The sequence below is a fragment of the Bombus vancouverensis genome, chromosome 1 (assembly GCF_051014615.1).
Source record: "Bombus vancouverensis nearcticus chromosome 1, iyBomVanc1_principal, whole genome shotgun sequence".
Lineage (NCBI taxonomy): Eukaryota > Metazoa > Arthropoda > Insecta > Hymenoptera > Apidae > Bombus > Bombus vancouverensis.
The window spans coordinates 10051580-10066118 of record NC_134911.1 but is presented as its reverse complement, the minus strand read 5'-3'; the positions used below and the strand labels follow the sequence as shown (position 1 = coordinate 10066118).

Sequence of the window (14539 nt, the reverse complement as noted above, 5' to 3'; positions counted from 1 at the left end):
AAAGCACTCGTTCCATAGCGACATCGTCGAGGCGTCAGACTTCATTTTCTACTTTCCGTCGTTTGAAAATTCTCGTTGCCTGCGCCAATGTTGTGGATGACATCATTGCGAAACGGTTGAACGGCGGGGAAAGGGGCATCCGTAAAGATCGTGGATCATCACGAAGAGCGGGTAAAGACGAAGAGTGTGTTGCGTGGCGGACAGGAGGGGGGTCGAGAATGAAAAGGAAGACATGGCTAGCGATGGCCTCGAGACGCTTCGAATTTTTTCCGCCACGCGGAACGGTACAAGTTCTCGATTAGTTCAAACAGCGACGTGTAGTAAATTTGAAGAAACGTAGTGCGCAACCTTGGTAGAAAGTGATAAATCTATCGAGCTGAAACCACGTGGAAAGAAATTATATAACGCGTCTCGTTCATTGTAGTTTCTTACGGTAAATTACGTTTATTCGTTCGTATATAAGCAGAAAGGGGAACATTTGTACAGTTCTTGATCGATCTTACGAACGATATCAGATGCAAGTTGTTAGAGAAATTAAGAGGCAGAATCGAACGACCAACGCTAGACACACAGAAGTCCTGGGCGGCTAAAGAGCAAGTGGGAGGAACGGAGAATGGAAGAACAGCGAAGAGAGAACGACCGAGGTCTTTCTACGTAGAAAACTTACAGAGGGGGGAGAGGAGAACGAAACCGTGATGTGATATAAGTATGAGAATTCAGCGGTGGGGTAGACCAGGCAACCAGGCCTTGAACAAGCGAAAAAGAACAGAAAGCTTCGGATCCTTTACAATACGCTACACAAACTACCGCTTCATAAAGTTGCACGAAAATCGACTACCGCATCTTCCGTTACCAAATCGTCGTTTCCAATCCGTTTGCACGTCTCGTCACTGTGATTTTTAACGATTTGGACGTTGTCTCGTTACGAAAACTAAAGACATGCCCAGAAATAGAAAGTTACACGTCCAAGTTCCTTTTGACTCGAATCACGCGCATAATTTTAAAACGGCTAAGTCGAGAGTTAAATTCGAACCATCGCTACTTCGAAGTTTGTATAAGCTGTCGCTGTGAGATTATCCGAGGCGATTAAGCCCACGCGAAATTTCTATTTTGATTACCTGAAACGAGCGTTACCCGGAGCGAACTTGAATTTTAATGATCGTGCACGCATCCGTAAAATTGGCGTTACGCAAGAAAGACCGACCTAACCAGCCTCGTTCACAAAAGTGTGCTTTCTAAAAGTGTCGTAACGAGATATAGTCGCTCAAAACTGGGAGATGCTTCTTCTACAAGTAAGCAACCATCGAGAAAAGCAGGCTAAGTTTCTACGACACTGGAACAATGATCGAGCGCATAAAGAATTATAAGGTAAACGTGACGCGTTACATGCGATTTTTCTACAGTTCTTTCTGCTATCGTCCGCCTATCGTTGGATTTTGCATTTCGATAACGTTTCTATCGAAGAAATCGGTTTCCTCGTATTTTACTCATCGAGGAATGTCAGTATACATTTCCATGCTTCTACGTGCGCTGAGGTTCGCCGTGCATCGAGCTTTCGCAGTACGGTTCATCGGAATTTACGTTGCAGGAACTTTTCCGGAAGTGCGTCAGTAGAATACCGACAATGCATAGAACGGCAGTGGCAAGAAAAAAAAAAAAGAAGAAGAAAGGATGGCCCGAGGAGAAAGAGAAACAGAAAAATAAGAAGAGTATGGCTATCGTCGGAAATTCGATAACGCGTTGTATAACCACAAGTATATCAAACCGTTGACACGCCATCGGGATTCGTATCCTGTTTTGAGACACTCGACGAACGTCTGCGTTTTCCGTTCATTGGGCGTCATCGTAGCCGCGAAACTTTTTCTACCTATGCCGCGAACAGAAATGAGGAAGAAAAAGGGAAAAGCGAAGGAAAAATGTCTTACCTTTTAGCGTCACGATATTTACGAACGTCAAACGAAACACGTATCGCTACGTCAAAGGTTGCTAGGCTCCGTAACGTTTTATCCGGACGATTACATTTATCCTCGTGACCGTGTATCGACCGTGTAACTTTACGATTGTCCGTACCGAAGTTCATACATTTTTCATCGGTCAGCTAAATTTTAAATATCGTCGATATATCGCGATATATAGCTTGTCTCTCGAACTCGGTAGAAATAAAGTCCTTTCCTGCTGTTCCCTGCTTGCGTTTTTCTGGGACTAGATCCTGGCTTTATCGTCAAGCTGCGACTGTGTACGATGCGACACCTATAGAAGCGACAATTCTACGTCGACGGGTAAATTATTTTTCGATGCCGCCTCTGCGAGTACGAAACTCTTCTCGCGTGAACGGGATCCAATCGTATAGAAACATATAAATCTCGATTCGATTTATCCCCAACTTCGTATCTTCGTAAACTCGAGAAAATATGTTGAAAACAGCTGAAACAGAGATCTTCACTTTGATAAAGTGAAAAGTACGATAAACCGGATGGTGTATCGGCAAAGATGTTTCCTCGGAAGGTTGAAAAATCGGCACCATCTTCTAATTGTTTGAACCGATGAAACGTTCCTCAAAACAATAGTCGTACAATGAAAATGGTATCTACGCAGAGGCAAAAGCATTTGAGGAGACGAGATGAGTGATCGAAGCGGCGCGAAACGAAGCAACGGAGGAAAAGGAAAACGAAAGCGAGAACTTCCGGTGGGGAGAGAAAGAACGAGGGAGAAGAGAGCAAAGAGAAGGAAGTATTGCGAGGCGTGGGAGAGGGCGTCTCCTTTGACGGAGCGAGGCCACGCAGTGGAGAGAGGATTTTACGAAGCAGCCTGTTCGTGCTTCTATCCTCACCGAAAACCCACCCCAACTTTCACCCTCGCAGCACGCCCGGACGACTCGATGCTCAAAGATGGCCGCCTAGCTGGCTAGGAGGTCACCGGGTGCCTCGCTAGACCACGCCCTACACTCGCCAAACCCGACGGCTTTCCATCGGCCGATTTAGCTTCCACAGCCAGTATCAAGGGCGCTTCAAGGACGAATGCCATTCTGCTCCTTGAAGAAAAATCGTAGCTCCCTCGCTGCGATTGTTTCTTCCCGGAAATTGCGCAATCACGCCGCTCGTTAGCGTCTTGGTGTAGTCTTTCTTAATCGGCCTTCCTCGTTTTCCGTTACGTGACACGTTATTCTCGCGAAACGATGGAAAGTACCACCTTCTATCCATCTTCGTTAGGTCTACGAAATTCTCCTTTCCGTTTAGACTTCGTTTCCAAGTTTTCAATTCGAAGCGTTCGCGATTTCATATCTTTCTTTGATGTTACTTTCGTTTGGAATACGTAGCCTGTGATGTCCGACGTTCGTTATATTTATTAGATATGGAAGAAGACGTTTATCAGCGGTATCGATCTCTCGCCTTTCTTTTCACGAGATCCTGTTACAAATATGGGACATGGCAGCCGTTGAAGGAATTCAACGGTCAAACAGATACGTGTGTTACGCGTAACGAATAATTACGGAATTCAAAGGAACACGACTGGTTATCGAAAGAAATACGTGTGCGCAGAGAGGCGGGCTGAGTCACCGAGACGTATCGCGAGCCCCTCCTCCCCCTTCTCTTGTCTAGAACTAAATAGGTTTTTGGAGCGTGAGCTTTTTCGGGACAAAATCGATCGACCTGTTTCACTGGCCTAATTACTGGTCGACGTTCTACCGCCGGAGTTCTCGTTCTCGTACGTGTAAACTTGCCGCCTCTGTACATTCTGATACGCTCTGCAAACTCCACTACAGCGGCAAACGTGAGTGTGTCTGTATGTACCAAGTTCTCCACTCTGACAAAAGAGAACAGGATTTACGCTCGCTAATCTCGAAAGATAAGTAATTGGCAAAGTGTATCGCCAAGTCCGAGTACGAAGATAGTGGCGCCAAACGGAAAGATGCAACGCTCGCGTAATCGATGGTCGAACGAATAATGCTCACGCGATCTAGTGGAACGTAGCCTTGTAAAATTTCACGGCGACTATCTCTCTAAACATCATACGAGGAATTTCTCGCAGATACGTCTTAGACAACGTTATTTCCTCTACTAGGTTGCTCGTTCCGCGAAAATGAGACAATAAATGTCGAGCAACTTGATTTCGCGGAACAACGGCACAATTTACTCGCTATAGCCACTAAAATGTTTCCCGATAAACAGTCCCTCCATCTACCATCACGACATGTTAACTGGCTTACAGCGCTATCCGGTATACGCACTACGAATCGAACGATAAATAATATGTATGGATTCATTCATTCAACTGCAACCAACCGGTGTCCTTTTTTTTTTAATGAACGGCAAAAGATATTACTGTTTCTGCCTCGCGTAAGTAACAGGTTACAACCGTGTTTAATAGCAAGTGCATTTCCACACGTGCAAGTTGCACCTGTACATTCGACGTAGATGATACATTCGTTTCTCTTCTCCTTTTTCTATATCGTCCGAGTTTTTTTCGATATTGCTCCCATGGTACGTGGCGAATATTCACGCGCGATATTTTCCAAGTACGATAGTACCCGCGTCATTTATTTCGCAAACAACTTCCCCCGAGCGACACTGCCGAGATATCCCTCATTAGCACCCCTACGAGCTGTGCGTCTTCACCTGTCTTTCAATTATATCTCTGGCTTCCCTCGCCGGGATTGCTCGTTATCCTCGGAAACCGAGGCGGGTTACGTAATGCGTGCTATAATGGCGCGATTATCGTGTGTGTGAGATAGAATTTTTAAGAACCGAGGAGTTGGAAGAGGAAGAAAAGAAAAATAGCGCTGGACTAACGAGCGGCGCTGCTTCATCGTCGGTAAGCAGAAATTTCAAGGATACTTGAACGCTGTTTTCTAAGATTTTCTGAAAAGGAAAGAAAAGAAAAGTCATTCGCTGATCGATGTAACTAACGAAATAACCGACCGTTTTGGGATCGACGACGCACGAGTATAATATAGTCTTGAATCGAGCGAAAGGAGGTGGAGCAGGAAACGTAAAAGATAGTAAAGGAGAGGGCGCGCTAGTGTCGGAGGAGGGACAGAGGTATTTCCGTTGTTGCAGAGTCTATCCATTTGGCAGGTTTATCAAAGGGTATGTGGACGCGCACGCGCGCTCGCATGTGCCCACCTACCTACTTACTTACTTACCTACCTGCATCTTAGTTTGCCTGCTTGCCAGCCAGCCTCCTCTCTAGCTGCTCTCTGGTTGCTCGATTCTCCTGGCCTGCCTGGCTGCTTGCCTGCTAGGCTGCCGGCCTACCGGTTTGCCTTGATCCCTTGAATAGCCAGGAGGTGGGTTGGAAGGTAGGTACGGCTTTCTTACGTAAGCGCTCCACTAGAGAGCGAGTTATCGTGGCAGGGTCGAACAGATGAATCGACACAGAGAAACAGATTTCCAGAGATCCATCGACCGAATTCTTTCTCAACGAGGTTAGACGCTCTTCCGAAAGATCGAAGAGAATCGTTTCGCTGTACCATCTGTGATATTCCAGGCGATCGATTTAACTTCGAAAATTCGAATCGACTTGACAGATCTATTTCGAAGGGAAAGCTCGAATTTGTTCATCGACTACGCGTCGGTAGGCAATCCGGTTGATTAGCAGGTCTACCAACGATGAAACGTAACGATGTCTAGTTATTTATTGATCAGCGGCGTGAACGATGAGGCAAACCTAGGGCGATTCATCGTGTACTGTCAAGGCCGAGAACTTCCTCCTTTCGTTCTTCGACTCGATTAATCTTGCGAAAGAAACGCTCAATCCGGAAGAATCGAGGCAGGAACAGCAATATCGAGACGAACGACGCGTATCGTCGATGGTGGAGCATTCCGCCGATGGTCGCGCGGTTCCTAAGCGGGCCAACAACATCGCTATGAATCGTACTCGGCCGGAGTACGGCGCTTGTGCCGTGACACAGATATCACGCCCTCTCTCCAACCCCCTTCGCAATATCCCTTGCTTTCATAGCCGCTGCAAACTGGGCCAGTGCATCTATGAAACGGACGCGTAAATTTACTGGATCAACTTTAACGTTCATCTCCGCAGAGCTAAATATTAGGGTCGCGTTCCTCGCTTCTCGCTAGCCGCGGCGTTTTCTCCACTACCTTTTTCCTCCTCCTCCTCCTCTCAATGTTCCCATCTGCCGTGCTCTGTATTTTCGAGGCCAGATTCTTCCTTCCACGCGTATTTCTTTACCTTTGACCCTCACATAATGCACGTAACGTATATACAAAATACGAAACGAACGAGCATCTCGATGTACGGAAACGCGAGTAATAAAAGAGGAAGAGATGGCCAAGCGTCCCGAAGATCGTTTCGAAGACGAACAGACACATTCGTCTGGCCGATCGAACCATGAAAATTTCAGAGCATGCGGATAGACCTGTTGGGTGTCCGTTGTGGCTAGAGCAGCGTTGCAGCCGTATTTTTCCATAACGAGAGTGCCGTCGCGTCGCATCAGGAGGCGCAATTGTGGAGGTTAGAATCACGCGTGCGCGACCGCTCGCGTTCTCTCGCGTATCCATAATTGCGCCGCTTCCTGCGCGTGAATACCGTTGTCCTACATTTCGGTAAGTACGCCTCCGTCGCGTTATTTTACGAACTAGGTCGAACGACTCGGCCGTCATACCGCGCAAGCCTAATCGTCGCGAGTCTGCTGGCCTACTGCTCGCTCCTTTCTTTTCACCGATCGACCGCCCGCTATTTTATCTCACCCTTATCACCGTGCCTCACCAATCATAAATGGTACACCGATCTAGCTAGAATATTCTTTCGTTCAACGATGCCACGACGGTTGGTGCCTGTCATCGAAACTCTTTCTTCTTCTTCTGCTTCTTCTTTCGTTTCTCCTGCGTGTACGTATCGCTACGCAGTTTAAAGGAAACTTCGTCTCAGAACGCCTAAAACGATACTGTCTGTGGAGATTAGGGTTAGGTTGGGGTTAGGTTTGAGATTCGCTTCGAGAATTAATATCTGAATCACGACAAAACACCTGCGAGAAATTGGGCGATTACGTTGTTGCGTCGAAAACACTTTCAGACCCCCTTGACACGGGACTTGAAATCGTAGCGTAGGAAACCTCCTATCGTTATTGCGATCCGGTGTAATTACGGCTTACTCGTACTTCCGAGATTTTCCTCGCAGGAATTGCTGGAAACATTTATTTTCCTCATCCTCGATTGTTCTCTGCGTTCTGTTGCTAAGACCAGTGTCTTCGGTCTCGATAGAATCTCGTAGCAAAAAAAGGAACAACGATTTCTACCTTCTGCAAGATGAAACACATCGAATCGAGTTGAAAGACGTGTCGTTAGTTTCGAGTTTCCTAACCTATATACCTGACAGTTTTCGTAAAGGCACGCGTTTGCAAGGTAAAAACGATGCATTACGTCATCGACTGTGAAAACATTCGCGTGTTCTCCGAGAGAATGACAGGTGCAGGGATAGGCCGACCCGCGAGCGTTCGTAACGAACGTTCTAAGCTGCGAATCTGCCGCTACACGGAAGCGCGGACCCTTTCAGAGGAAGCGGACTTTCGCCCTAGTGAATTCGCGCACCGGTGGATCATCGTTAATTTTAGAGGGCAGCAGCGGCCTTCGAGCAACGCAGCTCGGTCTCTCTTTTAACGAGCATCGATGGGAACGAATTTCTCTCGCTGCCTATTCGTCGTAATTATTCCACCTTTCGGTTTTTCTTCCTCCGTCCTTCGACCAACTTCCTAGCTGATATTAAACGCGCATCGACTTCGTTAACCCTGGCTCCCCATTACCGCGGCACTTCCGCTAAAAACGCTTATTTCTTGAAACACGCCTGATTCTAGCCGTCTCTTAAATACCGTGTGTGCGTCGGCATTTCGTCGCTTCACGCGAGGAGGTCTGGTCTTTGATTTTGCATACTATTCGGCGTGTCTGAGAGGAATCTTCGCGTTGGAGGAGTATTCGTCCTTGGTGAAAACTCGTTAAACAATGATTACTCTTGAGGATCTATACTTATCGATAAGGATATTTTGTTTTCTTACAGTAAACAAATATGATACACGTACGTTAGGAACTCGTATTATGCGTTAGCGGAATGACGTGGCGCTTAGGTTTTTTAATTTTCAATTTCAATATTTGGAATTCTAAATGTTTCAAAAATACGACGCACGTCGTTCATTTGGTTTTTAAAGGTAGGAATTGCGGCGGAGTGACGATGAGCATATCTACGGTGAGTATGTTTTCGCAACGAAGATATTTCAACGACCGAGACGTGGTAAGATTTTTGTACGATTTTGCTCCGGCCACGTCGGACCTTTTCGGACTAATTCTCTGCCTGGACGTGAATGCGTACACACATATACACTCGCGTAAATATACACAGGCGGTACTCTCTGGCGATTCTTACGTAATCGCAAGATAGACTTAGCGATATTTCGTTCTTTTAACGCCGCTGAACGCTCGAGCTGTTTTTACGTCGTGATCGGAGAAGCGATTCTCAAAATGCTGCGTCTGGCATATAGGTAAGTATACGTGTGTTCGAACGAACTTCCCGTGCGATGAATCGAAAATAACGATGAAATATTACTTACTTGTATAGGTATATTGTCGCTAAATAAATCCAAGTATATAATTTTATCAGATAAATTTCACTGTGCTGAGTTGCTGATTTGTTTTTGAATCGTTCGTCCGATTAGAACTTGCTTAAGCCACTACCTTACTTCGAGCACGATAAGCAAAAAAGATTCTTATCGCGTTGTAACAGGATGCGCGAAGAACATAAGATCAAGATCACCACCGGTTTCTGCTATAAAAAATTTTCCATTCGATCTTCCTGCCCTTTGGTAATAAACATTCTAATTTACTATATTTGTTACTTGTCTCGGTGTACGTATGGGTAATAAATAATCTCGAAACTAAGGAACAAATCATCGACAGAAGAAATTGTTCGCTATTGAAAAAGACAGGTGACCCTGGACAGAAAAATAGTCGAATTGTTCGCACAAAGATGTCCTGACATAGCGCTGCAGCCATGATGCAAGTACATACTTACTACATACCTACTACAAGCACATACCTACATACGCATTAAGTAGATACGAGTTCGTGCGTAAATACATACATTGGAACGACGAGACCACGCTTACAATTACGTTTGCTGATTTTGTGATCATAAATTAATACGATTCCAAATAGATGCGACACGACTACGTGCGCCGTATTCCATGGGAATATATGTATGTATGTATATTGAATACGCGTGTATACACCCGCCTCTGAAGGTAGCGTAACACAGTGGTACTCACCGCGAAAATTATTCGTTGCTACTCTACGTCTTAATCCGTCGCGTTAGTAACAATAAGAGTCAGCGTTTTCTGGGAAATGAAAGACTCGTTGATACTAAAATACGATTTGACGTTCATGGAAGCGGAACGCAAAGACTTTCACGGTGTGCGATTTCCATTGTCTTCGTATTCGAAATTAAACGGTAAACGTACCGAATAAATAATTAAGTATAACATTTTGAATATTCGTTCGACTAACGACCGTCCTTTGAAGTATATACGTAATTTAAAATTCAAGTATGCACATCGGAAAGGCATTGGTTTCGTAGGAAGAACCGACTGAGGGAGACGGCGTCGTTACGGAAAGCAATTGGTCGAGCAAGTGGAAATATCCAAGATTCAGCGAGAAAGACGCGCGCGTTCGTTGTCTCGAACGACACCGATTTCCAAGTGGAAAAACCAACTGTTACCAACTGCGGTTAACGCATATTGCGTGCACATTCCATGATCGTTCGTTCGTGCGATGTACACACGGAGGAGAAACGATATTCGAAGAATCCCTTTGACCGTGGCACGAGCAAACTTTCGAGAATTTGATCGGCATGGCAGCGAAAGAGTGAGCATAGCTCGGTGAGTACCACTGTTGTAGGGCGATCATGCGCGCTCTTCCAGCTCTACGGCAACCAACCCCCGCGGCTTGCGTCGCCTATCTAGCCTTCTGTTAGTTGCGTAACGCTGCAGAGTCATGCGATAGGATAGTACTGTCGTGGCGCGACTCACGAACACGGACGAACATGGTCGAACGTGCACGAACGTGGACGAAGAGGAACGAGGAGAAACGAACGGCACAGAGGAAACGAACCGAGCAAGACGAACGGACGTGCGGACGTACCGATAGATCCAGAGAGAGGAAGAAGGAGAGAGAGATGGCGAGCGCGCGAGGTTAGGGGAAAGGAGAAGATGCTTCGTCTTTGGCGAGGACGAAAAGAGTGTAGAACGTAGAACGTAGAGTGTAGGTAGAGTGCAGAGAAGAGACGGTTCAGCCTTGAAACGCGCCGCGAGCGGCTTCGTCGCGAGTTCCGTGCACGAACGCCGACTCGCGGATCGTGTCGAATCGTTTTTTCCGATTTTTTTCCCACGTCTCGGCAGCTCGCCGTTGTTCGTGCCACCTGGTACCGTTACTATTGCCCGTCCTATCAGGATTTTCGTGTTCCCTTGATCGAGCAGCGTTACCTTCTATTTTACACACGTTTTATCTTTTCCCTCGCGCGCCGTTCGACACTTTCGCGACAACGTGAATCGATTTTTAATTCGTATATACCGTGAATTCTATCGTCTGCGATAGCTGCACGAACAATAGCTATTGGATAAACGGTATTGCTCGGTTTTCGTTTCGATGCGAAACGCGTACGAATTAGAAAGCAAGTTAAAAATTAAACGTGACGTTCCGCTATCCTCGATCAAGTCTTAGATCAAACCGAAAGCAACTTTCTGACAACGGTAACCGTAACCATTAACGTACCTGAAATGACGTAATTTATCGTTCCAGACAGTTTTATCTGGTCCATGGTATCGGGAATGAATAGCCCGCCGGTAAATTTATCGAGGAAACCATGAATCGGCTGAATGCGTATATCATCAATTCGATAAGGAGCGTATCGCTTGGGAATCCTCCATAGGCGATCTCTTTCGAGTTTTCCGATTGTCGCGTGCGTTTCGCAATCTTCCAACCTAACTTGTAAGATATTCGCGGTCGCGACTAGGTTTTCTCCGTAGAGCATCGGATGCGAAGTTCCGAGAAGTACCGCGATAGATAAAAATAGATAAAAGCGACGGCATCGGTGGCCCGTTGGCGTTCTGGGAACGCTTTCGTCAATCAGGGTCACGAGTGCACCGATGCGCCTCGTTATGTCTAAAAGCAGTTTCGTGTAACTCCGAGGAAACGAAGGTTTCGTTCAACGAATGAACGGCAACCGTACTGACCTAAACACGTTCTAGATGACAATGCTTTGATGGAAACGCATTAACCAACCGAATTATCGCGTCGGTTACGTGGTTTCCGTATTGTTCTTTGCTATCTCTACCTTGGTACAATGTTACCGAAGTTAAGGGTATTTCCCATTTGTAATCGATAGGTATATATTTAATCATTTCTGTCCCAAGCAGCATATTTAATTCGTCGAAATAAGAAAGCTGAACTATCATTTATAACGAAGAGGAGAGTTCGTAGGTCGCTTGCAAAAGCCTCAATAACCGTCTCTCTTTCTCGCGTATACGTCGATCGAACGAGCTCGACTATCTTTCGTAACGATGAGGTGAAAAGAAAAGACAGGGTGGTCGCGTTGCGTTGGTGGAAAGATAACAGAGCGCGAGTGTGAAAGAAAACAGTGTGCAATCAACGGTATGCATATACGACACTTTTCGCATAAAGTTGCAAAATCGTGCTGCGCGCAAGCAAAAGCAAAAACTAAGCGACTTTTTTTCAATGCTTCGATAGCAGTTTGCTTTGTCGAACGTGCACGACTTATTTCTTAATCCACAATCGAGGGAACCAATGTTGAAACCAGGCTTTGCTAAGGACGCGCCCTATATTTTTGTATGTACGTACAAGTACGTTGTAAAAATATACGTATATCTGCAAATACGATTCGTTCTGATATAAACAAGATGGTCAATCGTCGAACAGTCTTTTCGAAAAAAAAAGATTGTAGTTAAAAAGCAGAAGAAAATACAGAACACTCGTCGAGTAAGATGAGCATGAGCGTAAAGAGGTTAGGTCGAAGAAGTCTGGGAAAGTAGAGCACAGGGAAATTGAAGGAAATGCAGTGAGAGGGAGAAAATGGGAGAAAAAAAATTACGGGAAGAAGGGCTGGGACGACGACAAAGTGGAATGAAAGCGAGCGCGAGGGAGGCGGAAGTCGAAGGGTGAAGGAAGGGGAGAGGAAAAACGCGGGCGTAAAGAAAAGGAAAGGAAACGAAGGGAAACAGAAAGAAACGCATGGCACGAGAAGGGTAGCTGGTTTCGACTTTGTAGTAGGCCTCGATCGATGCTGTTACCATGGTTACAGGGCAGTACCGCGGTGCTCTACTACTGATTATTTATGTCAAGGATCCCTCCCTGCTTCGAAGCTCGGAGCGCAAACTGAAACGCGAATCACCCTAACCGGAGTGGCGATGGTCTTTCGAGTCTCCCTCTCGCAAGATTTCCAACAATTTTTTCACACCGAGTTTACACGTTGCGAACGTTACTCAATTTTCATCCTAGAAACCCGAATTTGCTTTGTCGAATCAATCTTATTTTCAATTTCGTCTTCGAAAATTTCCTACCGATGAATCAGGCGAACGATAAAGTCTCGTACTTAAAAACTCCAAACTGAATCGAGTACGATGTTATCGAAAACGTAGAATCATTCGTTTAGATGGATCGATAGCTTAATGATACTACGACTAAATTAAATGCGAATTCTTATACTATTTACACAATTTTTTAGCGTTGCTAACTTTGTGATCTATGTATGTAACTACATATGTATACATGTAGATAGAAAAACGTCTCGCGAAATCTAGCTCGAGAAGCAGAACGGGGTTTCTTCGAGCGATTCAACAGCCACGGGAAACCAATAAAAGTTAATGACTCGATTTAAGTGGTTTCACAGAACTTTTCCTTTCTTTCGTTTTTTTCTTACAATGAAAGAGCTTTAAGAAAGACGTGACTAAAACGGACATATGTATTTTATATGGTCTCTAAGATCGGTGTCTATCAGTTATCGAGCAATTTGTTTCTTTTACGAAATCCCTAAGTTTCCTAAACTTTTGGTAAATCAATTTTCAGTGCTTTAATCGTCAAGATAAATAAAAGTATACGAATTTGTACGTCGTAACCCAAGAGATAGGTTATGTCTATTCAGCCATAATTTAAAAGAACTTTAACGTTACAAAAAGTAAAAAAGATAACATAAAGGAATAGGGGTTCTTGTAAGAAATGAGATAATAAGATTATCGGATTAGAGGATCATAAGCCACCGGTAAATTTTTTAATGAATCGTCTTAAATGCGTTGAAGCGAAGATTAGTTGGCATTTAAATGATGGTTATTATTAATGGCAAGTGACGACTGGAGATGGAGCTTCGGTGCTCTTTTTAGAGCGAGCAGGACGGAGTAGAATACGCAGAGGGAAGTATTACCGTTGGGAAGGATGCTTTCGACCCAGTTTCACCCTTCCATGGTGGTGGAACCGTCATGAGCAATCGATACTGCGTCAAGAGCCACGACGTCGTGCTCTATCATTATGAGAGATATTGCTCTACCTTGCGCAGAAACGACAATTAAACGCGAGTAAAATGATGTCATCTTTCTCTTTTAACTTCTCTCTGCTCCTTTTTCGACAAGTTCTTTTTCTAACTCCGCGGCTGCCAATATAACCTAATTTTTAGATTGTAATATTTGACTATTAGTTTAAAAAAATAATTTAACTCTAAAATACTGCCTCTTTCTCTTGCGCTCTCTCTTTTCCTTGCCAAGGTGATATACAGTTTATTAAAGTTAATTATTCGTTACAATCAGTAATATACTCGTTACCTATAACAGGCATCTTCGCCATTTACCGTATAGTTTCTTGAAAGTCGGGTAATTTATAATTTTAGCGTGTTAATAAACGTATGATTGGAGAATAATGTAAAAATTTTGTTACTGCTACTTTGAATATGCCGTACCTTTACATGAAGATGATTATTTGGTACATTATATACGTACATTCACAATGTACCTTTTACGTATTCGTCATGGAGTGTTTATAATGTACCACCATTTGCATTCATTTGAATGCAAAATAACCATATTTTTAAGAATTATGATAAAACCGTCAAAATAGTGCGTCATGAGTTACGATATAAAGACGAATCCGAAAACAATTTGTTACAAAAAATAATAAAGAAATCAATTTTCCTATGAGTTTGCAATCGTTCTAAATTAAATACGTAATTATATAATCAATGGTATGTAAGTGTACGTGTAGTCGTACAATTTCAAAGTGATAGTTAAATTATTTCAACTATGAATTCAATAATGAGATAATTTAATAATTTATTGACTTTGGTAAATTTATTTCAATGTTCTTCAAATGTTGAATTAATGTAAATCTACACAAATATGTTACTACCGTCTATAGAAATGAAAGTTTGATATTTGAATTTTACGTTTCACTCTACAGCTGCTAGTTCTTGTGCGATGTATTTGTTCGAGCTACATCCGGAATAGTAATTAAGAAACAGAGATTTTTAATGGTTACTT

At 44.2% G+C, this 14539-nt stretch overlaps 1 long non-coding RNA gene across 1 annotated transcript; it reads left to right on the top strand.

Moving 5' to 3' along the window:
* The first annotated feature begins 201 nt into the window (after window positions 1–201).
* LOC117153668 (uncharacterized) lies at window positions 202–8612 on the top strand. The gene is made up of 2 exons (XR_004463651.2): window positions 202–1368; window positions 1589–8612. It is a non-coding gene; the product is annotated as an uncharacterized LOC117153668 (long non-coding RNA).
* Window positions 8613–14539: the final 5927 nt, after the last annotated feature.